Genomic DNA, 19,424 nt, shown 5'->3' with positions numbered 1-19,424 from the left:
TCAAAGTTCCAATAGTCATGTACGAATATGAGAGTCAGGCCATAAAGAAGGCTGAGTACTGAAAAATAGATGCTTTCGAACTGTGGTGTTGGAGAAGACTCTTGAGAGTCCCTTGGACTGCAAGGAGATCAAACTAGCCAATTCTCAAGGAGATCAACTAGTCAATCCTAAAGGAAATCAACCTTGAATATTCACTGGAAGGACTTTTATACCAAAGCTGAGACTCTGATACTTTGGCCACCTGATAAGAGGAGTCAGTTCACTGAAAAAGACCCTGACACTGGGAAAAACTGAGGGCAAGAGTAGAAGGGGGCGACAGAGGATGAGATTTCTGGATGGCATCACTGACTCAATGGATATGAGTTTGAACAGAATCTGGGAGACAGTGAAGGGCAGCAAGGCCTGGCATGCTGTAGTTCATGGAGTTGCAAAGAGTCGGACATGACCTAGTAACAGAATGACAACAATTGGTTATATGAAATGAGGTCAAGCTATATATACTTTAGTGGGAAGTTTTCTTGGACCTATATTAGGTAACAGAAGAAAACTGAAGTGATGCAAATTTGTATGATGCTTCTGGTACAATACCATGTGCATGAAACTATCTATAATATTAGATATCTATATTTTAATGTATATATAACATCTATAACATATTATTGGGGAAGGCAATGGCACCTCACTCCAGTACTCTTGCCTATTTGTCCATAGGATTTTACAGGCAAGATTATTGGAGTGGTTGCCATTTTCTTTTCCAGGGGATCTTCCTGATGCAGGGATTAAATCTCCTGCACTGCAGGCAGATTCTTTACCAACTGAGCTACCAGAGTGTATATAATATGTGTATTATCATTTAAAGTTCTGAAATGTTTTCTTGCCAAATTCTTGACAGGTTAGTGCTAGAGAGAGGACTGGAATTGATTGTCAAGGGCCTTATTTATCAGAATTGAATGAATTTCTAATGATATCAATACATGTGTTATATTGATATAACAAAAACCTAGCATAGCCAAAATATAAATTAATTTAAAATAAATAAATGAATTTTGAAAAAGAAAAGGCAAGTGACAGATAGTACAGAAATACTTTAATGAAATAAAAAAAATTGTGTGTGTATAAACATGTGATAAAACTTTATAAATGCCAATACAATTATATCTGACCACAAAGCAGATCTTGTACATATTAGTTTGGGGCAGGTGATGGGACAGTTCAGAAGCAGTAAATGCAGCCACATCTCTGATACTGTAGTTCTTCACTTAGGTGCTGGCTCATGATTACTCATTCTCTTTTTTGCTTCATAATTTACAAATATATACAGCAAGAATATGTGTATACTTTCATATATGTCAAAATATTAATATTATACATCCATGTTAAAGTATCTTGCATAAACACCAATCATCTTTGCATTGAATAAATGTCCATGGCCTGGGATCTATCTTAGTGCTAAGAAGTTATTTTGCAATGAAATAGCTTATCATTTGCTTGATTTGGTTTTATGTTTTGGAGGTAACTGACAATCTTTTGTATAGCCCAAAGGACCATATTCAAAGCTCCTCTTGAGTAACTATCAAGCAGACAGTAGGTATATGCTTATAGGATGCAGTTTCACAATTGTGAATTATGGTCTTAAGAATAAAAATATTCTTGCTAGGAACAGCATAGGTGCTCCTGGAAGCTTCATGCTGTGTAATGAAAGTGAGGATTACTTTTTATGCCCCATGGTTTCTATGAATAGAATTAACCAGACACCAATTATCACTTCATTGAAGGGATAAGTCACTGTGACATCTATAGCTGAGATCAAACTCATTGCTTCTGCAATGCGAATTAATTAGAGTCGGAGAGAGCTATACTGCCGGGTTAGTATGCACTGCAAACTTGAAAAAGTCTATATTTTAAGCAACACTGGGAAAAATGTGTTCTAATCAGCAAAAACATTAATGCAATGATCTTATTTATATACAAATGCTCTAAAGAAAAACTTTGAAAAGAAAATATTAAAAGAGCAATAAAAGTATCCCTTTCTTTGTGATGACTGTAATTGAATGGACACAAAATCTCAGCAATATATTATTTATTTTTAGCTGGCAAACAGGCTCTACAGAGAAGGTTATCTTTACTTGAAAGTGTAAGTTTCTGGGTGGTGAATAAAAGAGATGGTTGGCTTCTTATCATAGCTCAAAAACATATCAGATAAATAAGCCCACCAGCCTATTTGGACACAGCAGTAGGTATTACCATCTGCTCCCAAATATGCCTGCAACCCTGTAGCTTTTCCATTTTGGCACCCAAATTTATGAGGAAGAGTATGACATCCTAAAATACACTGATTTCTGAAGAGCCTTGAAAAATATATACTTAGTGACATGGATTTGTGTGAATAGCTGTTTTACTTCAACCACTATTGTTTCTTTTGGGGAGCACCACTCCCACCATTCTTCTTCTATGTTGGGACAGGATGACATGACCCAGAAAACTGAACATCCTATTGGAATGAACAGGTAGACAGGACATTGTTGAGAAAGATGATCACCACAGTATTTGTTTGTACCAAATAAATGAAATGAACAATACAAAGCAATAATGTGATGACGAAAATGGATGTATTAGCATCTTTACAGGTAGGGTAAAAAGTCCTGGAAAATGATAGCCACATTCTGAAGGGAGTGTTCTTGTCCTGCTTCCAGGGATATTTCTAAGCAGGTCCATTCTTTTCAATATTTTGTATTGACAGTCTTAGAGATAAGAATCTGTAGTGAACTCACAGTGATGTAATATATAGTTCTTAATCTGAAGGACCTGCTGATCCCATATTATGTTACTTTGATTTCCAAATTCTTATTTTCTCTGTGTCTATAATCATTCATAGTAATCTGTTTAAGACTTCACAGTGCAATAATTTGATTTCACATAAACTCCTTGATATGAAAGCAGGTATATTTTGTTAGGTTTTTATCATACCTGCTTGTTTAGAAAGAATAAAGAAGAAGAGCATGTAAAAATCAGAGTATCCAAGAAGTTGATATGAAATTTGAAACAATTGGCCAACATCAATGAAGAGAGAGAGAGACAGAGACAGAGAGAGAGTAGGGAGAAAGAGAATGAGAGGCTCAAGAAACGAGTGATCATGATGTGCAGCAAACAAATAACTAATATTGTAGGTGTACTAAAGTATTTTCAGAAAGACTGGTGCTTAAATAGATGCTTGAGAATCCAATTGCTGGACGAAATTTGGGATATTAGGCAGATATTAATTTCTCATCTTCAAGAAGATAGAATATTAATTACAGACAGATGATGTTCTTGAATGAGCAGAAGGATTTTGCTGGCAGATCAACAAAAATACACCTGCATAGATATGATTAGCATCCTCACCTTCCATGAAATCAAGAGTGGGGATGGAAGAGGATTCTGAAGATATTCATGATGCATTAAAGAGACAGCAGAGCAAGGGGTGATGATAAAACCAAAGTGTCTACACTAGATTGTCATGACTGACATTTACAAAACAGAAAACTAGTAAGAGAATTATTATCTTTCATAACATTCAATTAAAAAAATTGTGAAGCATTAAAACCATGCCCTTATCTACAAACAACTTGTGAGGCTGAAGACTTGAGATGTCACATATGTCTGTCACTTATGTATGGTACCCCACTCAGTTATTCTTAAATAACCATACGATTAAACTAGTTAGGCTAGTAGGTATACTTTTATTTTTCATCTTTAATATGAGAGGAAATTATTCCTTGACTATACCCATAGAAAATCCCATTTTAATTATTCCAGAATTCTAGAATTAATAGATATTTAAAATGTGTTCTCTAAATCTACTATCTTGAGTAATTGATGTAAATTAAATAATGACAGTCTCTGATGAGCCAAGAAGATTTAAGGCCATATTTGATATTTGGGAAAAAAAAAAAAAAGCAGAAACAAAATCACAAACCTTTGGGAGTAGATTTGATTTAGTGCTTATCATACATGATACAAAATGAACTATTAATATCTGTAAAGACAAAATTGTACTGATCAGTGTTTAAAAGGCAGGCAAATAGGACTTTCCTTTAAATATTTGCCTGGACATTTATATGATTACTGAACATCACAGCTAGGGTTTATTGCATTTATTTTACAAATATCTAGGTTATAGCTGCTACATTATTTCTGATAAATTTATTTTTATTCCTAAGAATTTATTTTTATTTTTAAGAGAGTCTCTTAGATGATTTCCTGTCATTCAGATAGGAGAATAAGAAAGGGAAAGTCTTGACATGCCCCTATTTTCTTTTAAATGTACCATTTTATGATCCCCAACAGGCAGTGCCTGGGTAGGGGCAATGATCAAAACAAAAACAGCCAATTTGAACCACTGAACCAGAGTCACACTGCTGCAACTGTGGCTTCTTCCAAGTCATGCAAAGATAACTGCCAGCAAAGGAGTGTCCAGAGAGGTGGCCTTCAGCCATTTGGCACTTACCAGCATGTAGGCCAGTTTGCTCCAGGAACCTAATCATCATCAATCAGCAAGATAACCACTCACCCTTGCATGGAATCAGAGCTGAAGGATTTGCTTTCCCATCATGGTTGTTCATGATATAGTTTGGCCCATGTGTAAAATATTTTCTTAATTATATAGACTACAATAGTTTTACAATATGATCATACAAGGAAGTAACCTATCATAAGTGATTCTGATCCCATTGAACAAATGAACATTTTAGTGAATTAAGTTGGTGGAGATTTTTCCCTCAATTCTGGGAACAACACTGAGAAAAAAAAATGGCACATATAAAGTAACTATAAAAATGTTTGTGAATTGCCAGACTTTATTTGATGGAGTTAACTAACTTTTAAAATCTAATCAACATTTTCTAGTGGTTTACTTTCAGACACAATTTGAGCAAGGGGTTTAGAAGAATTCGTTTAGTCACTTATTTTCATTGGAAGAGAGTTGTTTATTTCATTATATCAACTGCATGGACAGCATAATGATACTTTATAAACTGTCCCAATTCAATGTCTTTTAAAAAAGATTCTTCAGAATTCCTCTTAAATTAGAAGAAACTTGCTAAATCATTTTGGATTAAAAGAAAGAGTGGAATGAATAAATAAATAGGTTATTAACATGAAAAGTTAAACATTATTTTTAAAAAAGTCCACACTTATTCTTGTTTTAAATTTCATAAAAATAATACAATAAAAACAACCTTTGACTACTTATATTGTTTAACACATCCTCTCCAATTTTACCAAAAATTTGAAAAGAATGACAATGTTCAATTCAGTTCAGTTGCTCAGCCGTGTCTGACTCTTTGCGACCCCATGAACTGCAGTACTCCAGGCCTCCCTGCCCATCATCAACTCCTGGAGTTCACCCAAACCCATGTCCATTGAGTCGGTGATGCCATCCATCCATCTCATCCTCTGTTGTCCCCTTCTCCTCCTGCCTTCAATCTTTCCCAGCATCAGGGTCTCTCAGTTCTTCACATCATGTGGCTAAAATATTGGAGTTTCAGCTTCAGCATCAGTCCTTCCAATGGATATTCAGGACTGATTTCCTTTAGGATGGACTGGTTGGATCTCCTTGAAGTCCAAGGGGCTCTCAAGAGTCTTCTCCAATGACACAGTTCAAAAGCATCAGTTCTTCGGTGCTCAGCCTTCTTTATAGTCCAACTCTCACATCCATACATAACTACTGGAAAAATCATAGCTTTGACTAGATAGACCTTTGTTGACAAAATAATGTCTCTGCTTTTTAATATTCTGTCTAGGCTGATCAGCGCTTTCTTTCCAAGGAGCAAGCATCTTTTAATTTCATGGCTGCAGTCACCATCTGCAGTGATTTTGGAGCCCAAAAGAATAAAGTCTGTCACTGTTTCCACTGTTTCCTATCTGCCATGAAGTGATGGGACCAGATGCCATGATTTAGTCTTCTGAATGTTGAGTTTTAAATCAACTTTTTCACTCTCCTCTTTTTCTTTCATCAAGAAGCTCTTTAGTTCTTCTTTGCTTTCTTCCATAACAGTGGTGTCATCTGCATATCTGAGGTTATTGATATTTCTCCTGACAATCTTGATTCCAGCTTGATTCCAGCCCAGCGTTCTCATGATGTACACTGCATATGAGTTAAATAAGTAGGTTGACAATATACAGCCTTGATATACTCCTTTTCCTATTTGGAACTAGTCTGTTTTTCCATGCCCATTTTTAACTGTTGCTGCCTGACCTGCATAAGATTTCTCAGGAGGCAGGTAAGGTAGTCTGGTATTCCCATCTTTTCAACAATTTTCCATAGCTGTGATCCACACAGTCAAAGACTTTGGCATAGTCAATAAAACAGAAGGAGATGTTTTTCTGGAACTCTTTTGCTTTTTTGATGATCCAGTGGATGTGCAGTTTGATCTCTGATTCCTCTGTCTTTTTGAAATCCAGCTTGAACATCTGGAGGTTCACAGTGCACATACTGTTGAAGCTTGGCTTGGAGGATTCTGAGCATTACTTTGCCAGCACGTGAGATGAGTGCAATCGTGTGGCAGTTTGAGCATTCTTTGGCATTGCCTTTGTTTCGGACTGAATGAAAACTGACCTTTACCCGTCTTGTGACAACTACTGAGTTTTCCAAAATTTCCAGATAAATAACAGGGATCGAACACAGCCCCACCCATTAACAGAAAATTGGATTAAAGATTTACTGAGCATGGCCCCGCCCACTAGAACAAGACCCAGTTTCTCTCTCAGTCAGTATCTCCCATGAGGAAGCTTCCATAAGCCTCTTATCCTTATCCCTCAGAGGGCAGACAGAATGAAAACCACAATCATTGAAAACTAACCAATATAATCACATGGACCACAGCCTTGTCTAACTCAGTGAAACTATGAGCCATGCCGTGTAGGGCCACCCAAAATGTACGGGTCATGATGGAGAGTTCTGACAAAATGTGGTCCACTGGAGAAGGGAATGGCAAATCACTTAAGTGTTCTTGCCTTGATAACCCCATGAACAGCATGAAAAGGCAAAAAGATAGGACATTGAAAGATGAACTGTCCAGTTGATAGGTGTGCAATATGCTATTGGAGAAGAATGGAGAAGTAACTCTAGGAGGAATGAAGAGATAAACCAAAGCAAAAACAAACCTAGTTGTGGATGTGACAGGTGATGGAAGTAAAGTCCGATGTTGTAAAGAGCAATATTGCATAGGAACCTGGAATGTTAGGTCCATGAATCAAGGCAAATTGGAAGTGGTTAAACAGGAAATGGCAAGAGTGAACGTCGACGTTTTAGGAATCAGTGAAATAAAATGGACTGGAAAGGATGCATTAACTCAGATGACCATTATATCTACTACTGTGGGCAGGAATCCCTTAGAAGAAATGGAGTAGCCATCATAGTCAACAAAAGAGTCCAAAACGCAGTACATGGATTCAATCTCAAAAACAACAGAATGACTTCTGTTTGTTTCCAAGGCAAACCATTCAATATCACGATAATCCAAGTCTATATCCTGACCAGTAATGCTGAGAAGCTGAAGTCGAACGGTTCTATGAAGACCTATGAGGCCTTCTAGAACTAACACCCCCCCAAAAAGTCCTTTTCATTATAGGATACTGAAATGCAAAAGTAGGAAGTCAAGAAATACCTGGAGTAACAGGCAAATTTGGCCTTGGAGTACAGAATTAAGCAGAGCAAAGGCTAATAGAGTTTTGCCAAGAGAACGCACTGATCATAGCAAACACCCTCTTCCAACAACACAAGAGAAGACTCTACACATGGACATCACCAGATGGTCAATACCAAAATCATATTGGTTATATTCTTTGCAGCCAAAGATGGAGAAGCTCTATACAGTCAGCAAAAACAAGACCAGGAGCTGAGTGTGGCTCAGATCATGAACTCCTTATTGCAAAATTCAGACTTCAATTGAAGAAAGTAGGGAAAACCACTAGACCATTCAGGTATCACCTAAATCGAAGCCCTTATACAGTGGAAGTGAGAAATAGATTCATGGGATTAGATCTGATAGACAGAGTGCTTGAAAAACTATGGATGAAGGTTTGTGACATTGTACAGGAGGCAGGGATCAACACAATCTCCAAGAAAAATAAATGCAAAAAGGCAAATGGTTGTCTGAGGAGGCCTTATAAATAGCTATGAAAAGAAGAGAAGTGAAAGGCAAAAGAAAAAAGGAAAGATATACCAATCTGAATGCAGAGTTCCAAAGAATAGCAAGGAGGGACAAAAAAGCCTTCCTCAGTGATCAATGCAAAGAAATAGAGGAAAACAATAGAATGGGAAAGACTAGAGATCTCTACAAGAAAATTAGAGATACCAAGGGAACATTTCATGCAAAGATGGTCACAATAAAGGACAGAAATTGTATGGACCTAACAGAAGCAGAAGATATTAAGAAGAGGTGGCAAGAATACACAGAAGAACTATACAAAAAAGATCTTCATAACCCAGATAATCACAATGGTATGATTAGCCACTTAGAGCCAGACATCCTGGAATGTGAAGTCACATGGGCCTTAAGAAGAATCACTATGAACAAAGCTAGTGGAAGTGATGGAATATGCAACTCTTGATTACCTACACAGGTAGGTGTTTTGTGAAGGCTGTTTGCTGGTAATAAGGTTTGTAAAACAGTTATTTCTATAGATATTCAAGCCTACTATAATTTTCACTGAAGGCCATTACTGTCAGCTTAAACAACAATCATTTTGTATGGTATCTTATTAGGTCCTGAAAATAAGAATAGAAGCTGAAAGATAATCTTTCATGGTGAATTGCATTGAATGATTTGATGCTCAGTGTCTCTTTTATTTACTTTCTGGCTTACTGACAACAAACCTCAAACCTCCATTCATTTATATACGTAGTCATTCCTTTGTTTATGCCATCATTCTGCATTAAACGCCAGGTATTTTCCAAAGCACTGGGGAGACCATAAGTTAGACAATTCCTAAACTGGAAGAACTCATAATAGCTGTGAGACAAGCAAACTAATAGCTGAACTTCACTGTGATAAGTGTGAGATATGAGAAGAGAGCCCCAGGATACCACGGAAGAGAAAGAATGTCTTGACAAGACAGAAAGTATCAAGGAAATCTCAGAGAAAGAATCCATTTTAGATATTGAAAGATGGGAACACTTATTGCCAAATAGCCTCAGATAAAACATAGAATATTTATTATTTATACAATAGTGCAGCAACTGCCTGCATGTATGATCATGAAATTTTAGGGTTATATCTTAGTGGTGACTCATGTGGATTATCACACTTAATTAATGACAAATGTGGCCCCGAGAAAAGTAAGTTCAAGGTTACCCAGCTCTTTAGAGGTGGGCTTATTAAACTTCTAAATTCTTTATGGCCAGTTCAATATTGTGTCCTCCACACCAAGCCTTTCTTACCTCCTCCATAGCTTTTTACTGATTGTACATTGTTTATTTTTTCTTTTCTATGTAGGTTCTCTAGTCAACTTGTAGAGCTCTTATCTTTTCTTTAGTGATTTCTTAATGACTATAGTTGTTAAAAACTGAGAAAATGAAATTGGAAATGATGCTCAAACAACATTACCTTTTTTGGATTTTCTGCTGATCTGAAGTAAAAACGCAATTGCCTCAGCTCTCAGACTCAGCATATTGCTTTTTTCATTCCAGGTTACTCAATAAATTGCAATTATTGTCACTTGTGGCTCTCACAAGATTATAGGTGACTGAGTACTTCATCAACCAAAGTCAGAATTTCCCATGGCACAAAACAAAACCCTTGTATAATGATCTAGGAGAGTGGATTAAACATACAGAATGGAGAGCTACACACAGAAAATGTTCAGGGGATTATCAGTTTAGCTTTTCAAATCTATTCAGCTAAAGTGAAATTGATGTGGCTCTGCTTAAGTGTCAGTACCATTTTGGAGTTAAAACTTTTACATATTTTGCTTTTAGTTACTTAAGGTTTCTACCACTTCTAATGCTAAAGAGTAGGACAGCAAAAAACTCAAGTCATTGAGCAAAATCTGTGACTGGTGATTTTAATGTTCACTTAAAAATAGATATATTCCAATACATGGTAATTGTTCTCTCCCCTTATTCTATCCTGATATCTACGCCTTTCCCATTCCCATAGCTCCATAGATTGTAATTTTTATGTAGAGTTTCTTATTATCCTTGAAAATATTTCTGCAGTGACAGTGTGATATACGTGTGTGTGTGTAAATTCATACCCTACCGGAGGTCAATTGCCTACTTGAGAGAACATATTCCAACGATATCTAGCATTTAAAATTTTCTAATCAAAAGTCCACATTACAAAGGTATTCACATCAGCTATTTTATTGTTAATATTCTTATGTCTGATTTGTATAGATGAGCACAATGGGCATTAGAAATTATTTTTTGCTACTAACATGAGTGAGAGAAATATTGTGTAGGCTTTCTTGCCCTTGTAGGAAAGAGGTGTAAGAATCTAGAAATCAGATTATCTGTACCTTTTAGAAGGAAGCCTCAGGCCAGCTTCTGAAATGGTCTACTGTACACCCACTGATCCAGTGGAAACGTCATCACACTAAATTTTACTGCTAGAATATCTATTGCATATGCTTCAAGCAAATCTTTCACACAGGTGAGGTCAAAACACTAAGAAGATGCTTACAAAAAAAGCTGAATTCTTATTTTCTAATACATATTTGTATATACAGTAAAATTCCTTCTGTTAGCCTCGTTTTACTGCAAGTTATAGGAGACTTAATACTCTTACCTGCATCTAAATCTTGGAAGTCTTATTTATCATCAGGAAACTTGTTGTTGTTGCTTAGTCGCTAAGCTGTGTTCAACTCTTTTGTGACCCCATGGACTGTAGCCCACCAGGTTCCCCTGTCCATGGGATTTCTCAGGCATGAATACTGAAGTGGGTTGCCATTTCTTTCTCCAGAGGATCTGCCTGACCTAGGGATTGAACATATGTCTCCTGCACTGGCAGGCAGATTCTTTACTGCTGAGCCACCTGGGAAACCCAATAAGGAACCTACTAGTTGTGCATGATTGACAGCCTTAGATCAGTTGGCAGCAGGAGTTTGTGCAGGCCAGTACACACGAGTGTGCATGTGTGTGCATACATACACAGGGTACATTAACAGGAGAATGGAGAAGCGGGAGGAATGGCATAGGAGACAGACTGGAGCTGCCAGCTGTTTATATACGGGCTTATTTATCCTTGTCCCTTAGGTTGGAAAGTTTTTTATCCGCAAATTCTCCTGAATTTCTTACCGGTGAGCAAGTCATTTGTCTTTTTGTTCTTGAGATGGTAACACGTGATTTATGATCCACACTTCACTACAGTTGTTCAGATCTCTGTCCTCTCTAGGATTGATAGTTAAAATGCACTCTACTTTAGTCTACCCTCTTCAGCTGACATGCCTTTATTTGTTCTTTGAAAGCCCATGCTGTGTATATTTCATGGAAAAATCTGGTTTAAGTGCTATTCTTTTTACTTTTTATGTGTGACAAATGTTCAAACTACTTTTCTTCCTCTAAATTTCCATCATTGTTGCTTTTTTCTTTCTTCTAATGTTGCCATGCTTCTTTCTCACGTCTTTAAAATAAGAAAGCCATTTAGTAAACAATATAATAAATACTTCTCCAAACTGTAAGGACTTATATCATCCAGCACTATTTCCAAGCCTTTAGAGTCATGGTTTTCTTGAATTATAGGTTTTCACTTAATATCTGTGTTCTTTGCATTTGTCTATATGAATTAAGCATTCTGTACTCAAAATGTTATTTCTTGATTTTTTTTCCTCCCCTTTTAGTTTATTTTATGCACTGGGCTTAGCTGTGATCTTTTTCAACTATGAGTAAAGATATATTATGGAACCAGCTGAAATCTTTTGACCCAGTCCAGAAAAAATAAATTAATATTAACAAGAGCACTTGCCTTAGTTTAGATAAGCGATGCTGTACTACAGTAAAATAATCCACAGTAACAAACACAGTATTATTTTTCACTTATAAAAAAGCCTACCCAAGATTGAAGGACAGTCAAGGATAGAGCTCTTCCAACTAGTAACTTAGGGATCAAGGCTGTGTTTAATCCTGTGGTTATGACACTTAAAATCCTTGCCTTATGTGGTCTCTGAGTCCATGGCAGACACAGTTAAAAGGTGATCTTCTAGACCTTAAGTGCTTCGCCCATAAGCAATACATCTTGCTTTTCAGAGTATGTGGTCCAAACCTAGTCATCAGTGCCTGCTTAACTGCAAAGGAACTAAGAAAACCAGGTGAGCAGTGATTGCCTCTGCCTAGTGTTTTCATAGAGAAAGAGCTGTGTGACTGCTGAGACCCTCTGATAGGAATGTGACTCAAAGCACTGGGACCCTAACAACTACCTGAGATGGGCCTGTAATCCACTGTTCAGAGTTATTCTTGTAATTGGCACATCTGCTTGGAGATATGTATGACTGGCCTCTCATCAAATCGAATTCAGTTTTTACTTCCCTACCCTTACTTCTTGAGAAGTGCTAAGGAAAGGGCTCTTCTTTTATGCAGTAGTCAGCCTGTTCCTCTCCTTTAGACAAGACTCATGATGTAGGGGTAGGTGGGGTGGGGCAGTTTTGGTGAGCACCTTCCTTGGCAGTAAGTGATGAGGGAAGTCTTCCAATTGGGCCTCGTTATCTATAAGATTGCATCCTGCTTTGGACCAGGATCTTGAGAATTGTAAAATAGTGTCTTAATTTTGAAAGCTTGCTAAGCTTGTCACACCTTATCTATATCCATGTACAGATTAGCAGTAAAGTCCTTAAAAATGCAGCATCTGTGCATTTTCTTTAGATGACTATAGGAAGGATAAAGGAAATCTGTATTGAAGTATTGAAGATTGGTCAAGAGGATAGGTTTTTGTGCCAGTCCAGTCTAGGCTTAAATTCTCTCAGCATTACCTATTAGCCATTAGGTCTTGAGTAAGTTAATTAGCTGTGGTTTTTGCAGTAGTTATACATGGGTGTGGGGTTGGACCATTAAGGAGACTGAACATTGAAGAATTGATGCTTTCAATTCAAAAGAATTGATGCTGGAGAAGACTTTTGAGAATCCGTTAAACTGCATGGAGATCAAAAAAGTCAATTTTAAAGGAAACTGACTCTGAATGTTCATTGGAAGGACTGATGCTCAAGCTGAAGCTCTAATACTTTGGCTACCTGATGTGAAGAGCTGACTCACTGGAAAAGACCCAGATGCTGGGGAAGACTGAAGGCAGGAGGAGAAGGGGGTGACAGAGGATGAGATGGTTGGATGGCATCACTTACTCAATGGACATGAGTATGAGGAAACTCCAGGAGATAGTGAAGGACAGAGAAGCCTGGTGTGCTAGAGTCCGTAAGGTCACAAAGAGTCAGACATGACCTAGAGACTGAAAAACAATAAGAAGTTAGCCTCTCAGAATCTCTCTAAAATGGAGGTACAAATACCTATCTCAGTGGTAGATGTGAAGATGAAACAAGAAAGTGTACATTACCAGTACATATACTTAGCAAAGCATTTAGCATTCAGTGAATTGTAGTTATTGATATATTTGTTAATTTAATAACTATAATAGCTATAATACAGAGTAAAAGGGAAGAACTACAGAAACAAAGAAAGGAAAACAAAGAGGACAGTCTAGACCTGAGAGATATTTCTGATTTTATTAGTTGAAAAGTTTACAAGAAGTTTCCTACAAATGTCAATACTTAATTAATATTAACAAAAATATTAACTACAGAGCTTGCAATTCCAGAGACTTGAGCCCTCCTCTTTTACTTCTCTCGCTTGACATCTTTCCAATATTTTTTCTTCATCTTACTTTGTTTAATACCAATGTGTATTTTCTTTTCGATTCATCCTAGAAATGGTGGATTTCCCATCTCAGTGGAAAAGTCAGAGAGTGTGTCAGAAACACTGGACCAACTATAGAGAAGGTTCAGATATTGAGAATCAATATGTAGATTGAAGATGGGAGGATCATTTGTACAGAGGCCACAGGAAGAGAGGAAAAGATATGTGAGATAAATTGGGTAGAACTGGATCAAATGAGCTTCATACCATAGCAGGGGGTCCAAGGAGATACTATAGGTGATTCTGATACACACTAGAGTTTAAGAACCATTGTTATAGAACACAGGTTTTTCACATTCGGTATGCTCCAAACATAATTCATCTCTCCTTCCCCACTTCTGCTAATATACCCAGTTCCACTCTTTTAACTTTCATGTCTCTTTCTTAAAGGTGGCTGGCTGCTCAAGCCAGAAAATTGTGTTTGTCCTCTTCGCCTTACCCACTCCTCATATCAGATCACCAATCACCAATTACCCAATAGCTTTCAAATACAGTTAACCCTTGTACAATGTGTGGGGTTAGGAGCACAGATCCTTCATGCACTCAAAAATCCGGGTTTACTTATAGTTTGCTATCCATAGCTTGGTTCTGCAACTGCAGATTCAACCAGTGATGGATTGTGTACTACTGTGTTATTTACTATTAAAAAATGAATCGTGTTTCATTGAGTCTGTGCAGTTGAAACCCTGTGTTCAAGGATCAACCGTACATCATCTTTTCTTTCTCCCCATGGACTACCATCAACTCAGGCTATATTGTTGAAAAGCCTTTTTAGCTAAACCGGTAACATATGCTAGGCTTTGTGTCAGGCTACTCATGAAGTCGGCAAACTCATGACTGCAGGATCAATCCAGGCCATGATGTATTTTTGTGAATAAGATTTTATTGGAATAGAGCCACATTCATTTGTTAACATATTGCCTGGGCCTCTTCTGCACTATGACAGAGCTGAATAGTTGCGAAAGAGACTGGATGCTCCACAAAGCCTAAAATATGTAGTATCTGGCCCCATAGTGAAAAAGTCTGACCACTGTGGTGGGCACTGGGCATTCATGGAGAGAAAGATGGATAGCATATGTGTCCTCATGGAATTTATAGTCCAGCATGACTCTAAATGTTTAGGGGAGAAACCTTCAGATCACTCCCTTCCAGGTGGTTCCCTACTGCACAGTGAATCCTAGTTCTAGAAGTGATTCGACATGACTCAGAGCAGCAGTGGGAACGCTACTTTTGAGCATATGAGACACTCCATATTAAGACAGTAAACAAATTTCTTCCTGAAAGCCTGATATACACTTCGGGAGTTGCCTAAAGTAATGACTATCAGATTGCATTTTACAGCGGCTACCAAGTGACCTGGAGAGAGAATATTGGTCTAACGCTTTTGCCCCCAGGGTCTGTCGAAAAATACATACGCACCACTGGTTTTTCAAGGTAAATCTCACGCAAGATCTGAAATGGTTTTGGTTACATGTTCATCTTTCCCTATTGAAAAGTCTTTTCGTCTCTGTAGAGACACTTAAGGAAACGTTTAAAAACCCTCACAGACTCAGGAAAATATATCTGAAATAATTATAGAGCATTTACTTTTCTCTTACTTTTTTCCCCTTTTTAATTGCATGATACTAAATTAAAAAATCTCTCCTCTCTTCACCAAAAATGGGAACTTCATAAGCCCTTTTCCTATTTCTTCTTGGAGAGAGGACAAAAAAAAAAAAAAGTGCAAAAACAGGGGGTCCACACCACTGTTGCTGAAAGTTGAGACTCCAACAATTTGAGAGCAGAGCCATTTTTCTTTTCATTTTGCTGTAACCTTATCTGCTTTTACTGCTGCCCCACCATCTCAGGTAAAACACATGTCCCATTCTCTTTTCTGCCTACAAAGCCATACTAGAATAATTCCACCTGTTTTGTGGCTGGCACTGATCTCTTTTGGCATGAAAAATGGAAACACCGGGACCGTTAAAGCGCTGTCTACATTTCCAGCATCTCACTGGGTGCCCTCCTCCAGCTAAGAACTTGTTTCCGTCCAAATGGTGCATTTTCACTTCAGGCAGGGATGTCTTTGGATGGCTGTTTCAGAGGTAAAAGTAGTTAGGGGTTCTGAGAGACTTCTAATTTCCCCCTCCTCTCCAACTTCTAGCATTCCTCATGAATCAGATCATTGCCTGCTTGCTACTTGCTCACCTGCACAGCCTGCTTCCCTTATCACCAGCATTACTTTCAATCTTGTTGCAGATCTAGCTGATTAAAAACACTGGTCTTGAGAAAATTCTCTTTCTTGAAAGTCAGTGCTGCAGGAGATTAGGACTGTTTATATTGTAAGGCACTCCCTTCAAAGCCTCTGGTGGCTTTACTCTCTTGACTGATGCAAACCTTAACTAATTCTCTTTATCCAGATAATCCACTTGCTTCCAGTATTCATCAAACAGCAAAATGAAAAGCTTTTAAGAAAGAGAATAAATGTGCAGGCTTAAAATCACATAGCGTTTTAGTCTTAATAAAATTGTGAAAAAAAATTATTAGGAAATCAGATGTCTGAATCTTAGGTCCAATGAAATAGCTTAAAAGCCGAGAAAATCCAAGAGACCATACCAAATGTGTTTTGTACTTTTTGAATTGCTTTAGCAGGTGTGTGGATCACTAACTTTTGATGAGGGAAAAGAACTGTGTTTTTTCTCTCAGATAAGATGAACATAAGGCAAACCACCCACCCCCCATATGAGCCCGGCTTCTTCTCTTTATTTGTGTATAATTCTCCATTGCACATGATATTTGATGTTTAAATTGAATTGATTTGATAGTTAATATACAGTGATCATGCACAAGGTACTAACAAATATACATATCTACCATGAATGGGAAGAACCTTGTCCTGAGGGAGCTCTGGTATTACAATAAGGACTGACAGAGCTATTCTGAGTTAGGGCCAGAAAATCAAAACATTCAAAGTCAGGCTTTCCCTTGATTCAGTCACTCCTATGGCACTGGGAAAAAGAAATGTGGTGAGCAAAGGGACGTTTTCAAAGCAGTGACATCCAGAACTCTGGTTCCAAATTTATAGAATTGACAATTGAACAGATTTCCATGCCTACCTATAAGATATGTGATTTGGAAGTGGTGTAAATCAAGCTTCTTCATGTGACACTTTGTTTTAGGGCTGGCATGTGGACTGACACTGCAAGATTCTTACTATTGCTTCCAGGATACCACCCAGGAATACCAAGTATCTGCCAAATAGATTTAGAAACTACTATGAGTGGTTCAGTGGTAAAAAAATTTCGCCTGCCAATGCAGGAGACGCAGGAGATGTGTGTTTGACCTCTGGGCCAGGAAGATCCCATGGAGGAGGAAATGGCCACCCACTCCGGTATTCTTGCCTGGGAAATTCCATGTTCAGAGGAGCCTGGTAGGCTACAGTCTATGGGGTTACAAAGAGTCAGACACAACTGAGCGCACACATATGCATGCACAGCAATTCTTTCATACTTTGAAAAATCCTGTCCAAAGGACAACAAAGCTTCAGTGTTCTTTCTAAATGACAGTGTGCTATGTTTAGGTATCAAATGACTTAGCATTCACCAATAAAAAGGTCTGATATTTGTGGCAAGACAATGTGAGAAGAAAGGGCTATTCAGGGTACAAGCTCTCAGGTCTCCCGCCTAGGTTTCCTCTGTGTGAACGGGCTGCTTCAGACAAGTGAAATAAAATGGTGAGAATCAGTGTGAGAAAGCAAACAGGAGAGCTGTAGCCCACACCTGACTGGCCTGTGTCAAACACAAACTGTCATTTGAAGCTTACTCAATGCAAACAAAATGAGCAGACCACAGACCAGTTATGTTCCCTATAAGGTCTGAGGTAGATCTTTAGAGTTTCTACAGAGTGATTTGGGTGCACACAGGGATGGTTACTGATGGTAAAACAGCTGAAATGAGTGTCTACTTATGTGCCCTGTTATTTGATAGCTCCATAATGAAACAATGAATCTGTTGAGTTGTAAAACCACAAGGGTTGTCTTTATAAGGCTTAGCCTGGGAAAGGCCTCTTACCCAGGGAGAATCCTATTCAACGCCTGTCAGAGACAGAATCCCTTAGTGAGAACCTTTGGTCCTACAGGTGGGCACAATCCAAAAATACCTGAATAAAGGAGATGGGTGGACTGACTTTCTCTTGGAGAAAAACTTCTGAATCATATCAACAGCAGGAGGATTTTCATTTCTCCTAATTGCATTGTATGATCTTTGTATGTGTGTTGGACCATCATCCACTTCTGGGGATAAACGATGCTTGAGCTGCCTCCCTTCCCCTACAAAGAGTACAAGGCACTCTCTGATCAAGAATTTTACCTGCTCCAAAAAATAATGGAAAAATCAGTGAAAACCTTTTGCCTTGTTTTCAGTGTAGCTAGATAGGTGGCTGGCATTAAGGGGAGATGACTTTGATATGACTCCCAGTTTCATATTTTGAGCACAACTCACAAGCTGTTTTCTGAGTAACCATGGGAAGTGCTACCTTTATTCTAATTGGAGGCCTTTATGCACATTATGAGGCTTTTAGAAGAATATTTTCCTCCTGAATATGAACTCTACTGAGCTCAAGGATGAGCATTGTTCTCAGAAGACTGGTTACAAAATGGGGTCTCTGCATCTCATGCTGACTTTAGAGAAGACCAGATCCAGAGTGACCAAATCTAGCTTGGACTGCTGTCAAGAGCTGGGGGTTAGAAAGATCATTCCCCTTATTCATAGTCTCTGATGCTGTTTTAAGCTAAATGACTTTAGGAAATGTCTTCATGGTGGCTATTCTTTGCTGATTCCCTGAAGGGAAGACATATGCTAGAGGTGAAGAATGAAGAAGCAGGTCTTCAGGGGAGTGAAACAAAGTAGAAATTGGGATATATTCCTATGAGTAGTCAGTTTCATTTGAGATGCTCTTCTCCTTGATTTTGGGAACAATCTTATGGTGTAAATAATTATTTCCATATTTACACACATTTTAGCAAAGTCTCAGTCAGTTCAGTTGCTCAGTCATGTCTGAATGACTCTTTGCGACCCTGTGAATCATAGCACACCTGGCCTCCCTGTCCATCATCACCAACTCCCAGAGTTCACCCAAACCCATGTCCATCGAGTTGGTGATACCATCCAACCATCTCATCCTCTGTTGTCCCCTTCTCCTCCTGCCCTCAATTTTTCCCAGCATCAGGGTCTTTTCAAATGAGTCAGCTCTTCACATCAGGTGGCCAAAATATTGGAGTTTCAGCTTCAACATCAGTCCTTCCAATGAACACCCAGGACTGATCTCCTTTAGGATGGACTGGTTGGATCACCTTGCAGTCCAAGGGACTCTCAAGCATTTTCTCCAACACCACAGTTCAAAAGCATCAATTCTTGGGCGCTCAGTTTTCTTTATAGTCCAGCTCTCACATCCATACATGACCACTGGAAAAACCATAGCCTGGACTAGATGGACCTTTGTTGACAAAGTGATGTCTCTGCTTTTCAATATGTTGTCTAGGTTGGTCATATCATAGCAAAATCTGATA

Source organism: Budorcas taxicolor, chromosome 8 (assembly GCF_023091745.1).
Source record: "Budorcas taxicolor isolate Tak-1 chromosome 8, Takin1.1, whole genome shotgun sequence".
In the NCBI taxonomy this organism is placed as follows: domain Eukaryota; kingdom Metazoa; phylum Chordata; class Mammalia; order Artiodactyla; family Bovidae; genus Budorcas; species Budorcas taxicolor.
This window is presented reverse-complemented; position numbering follows the sequence as displayed.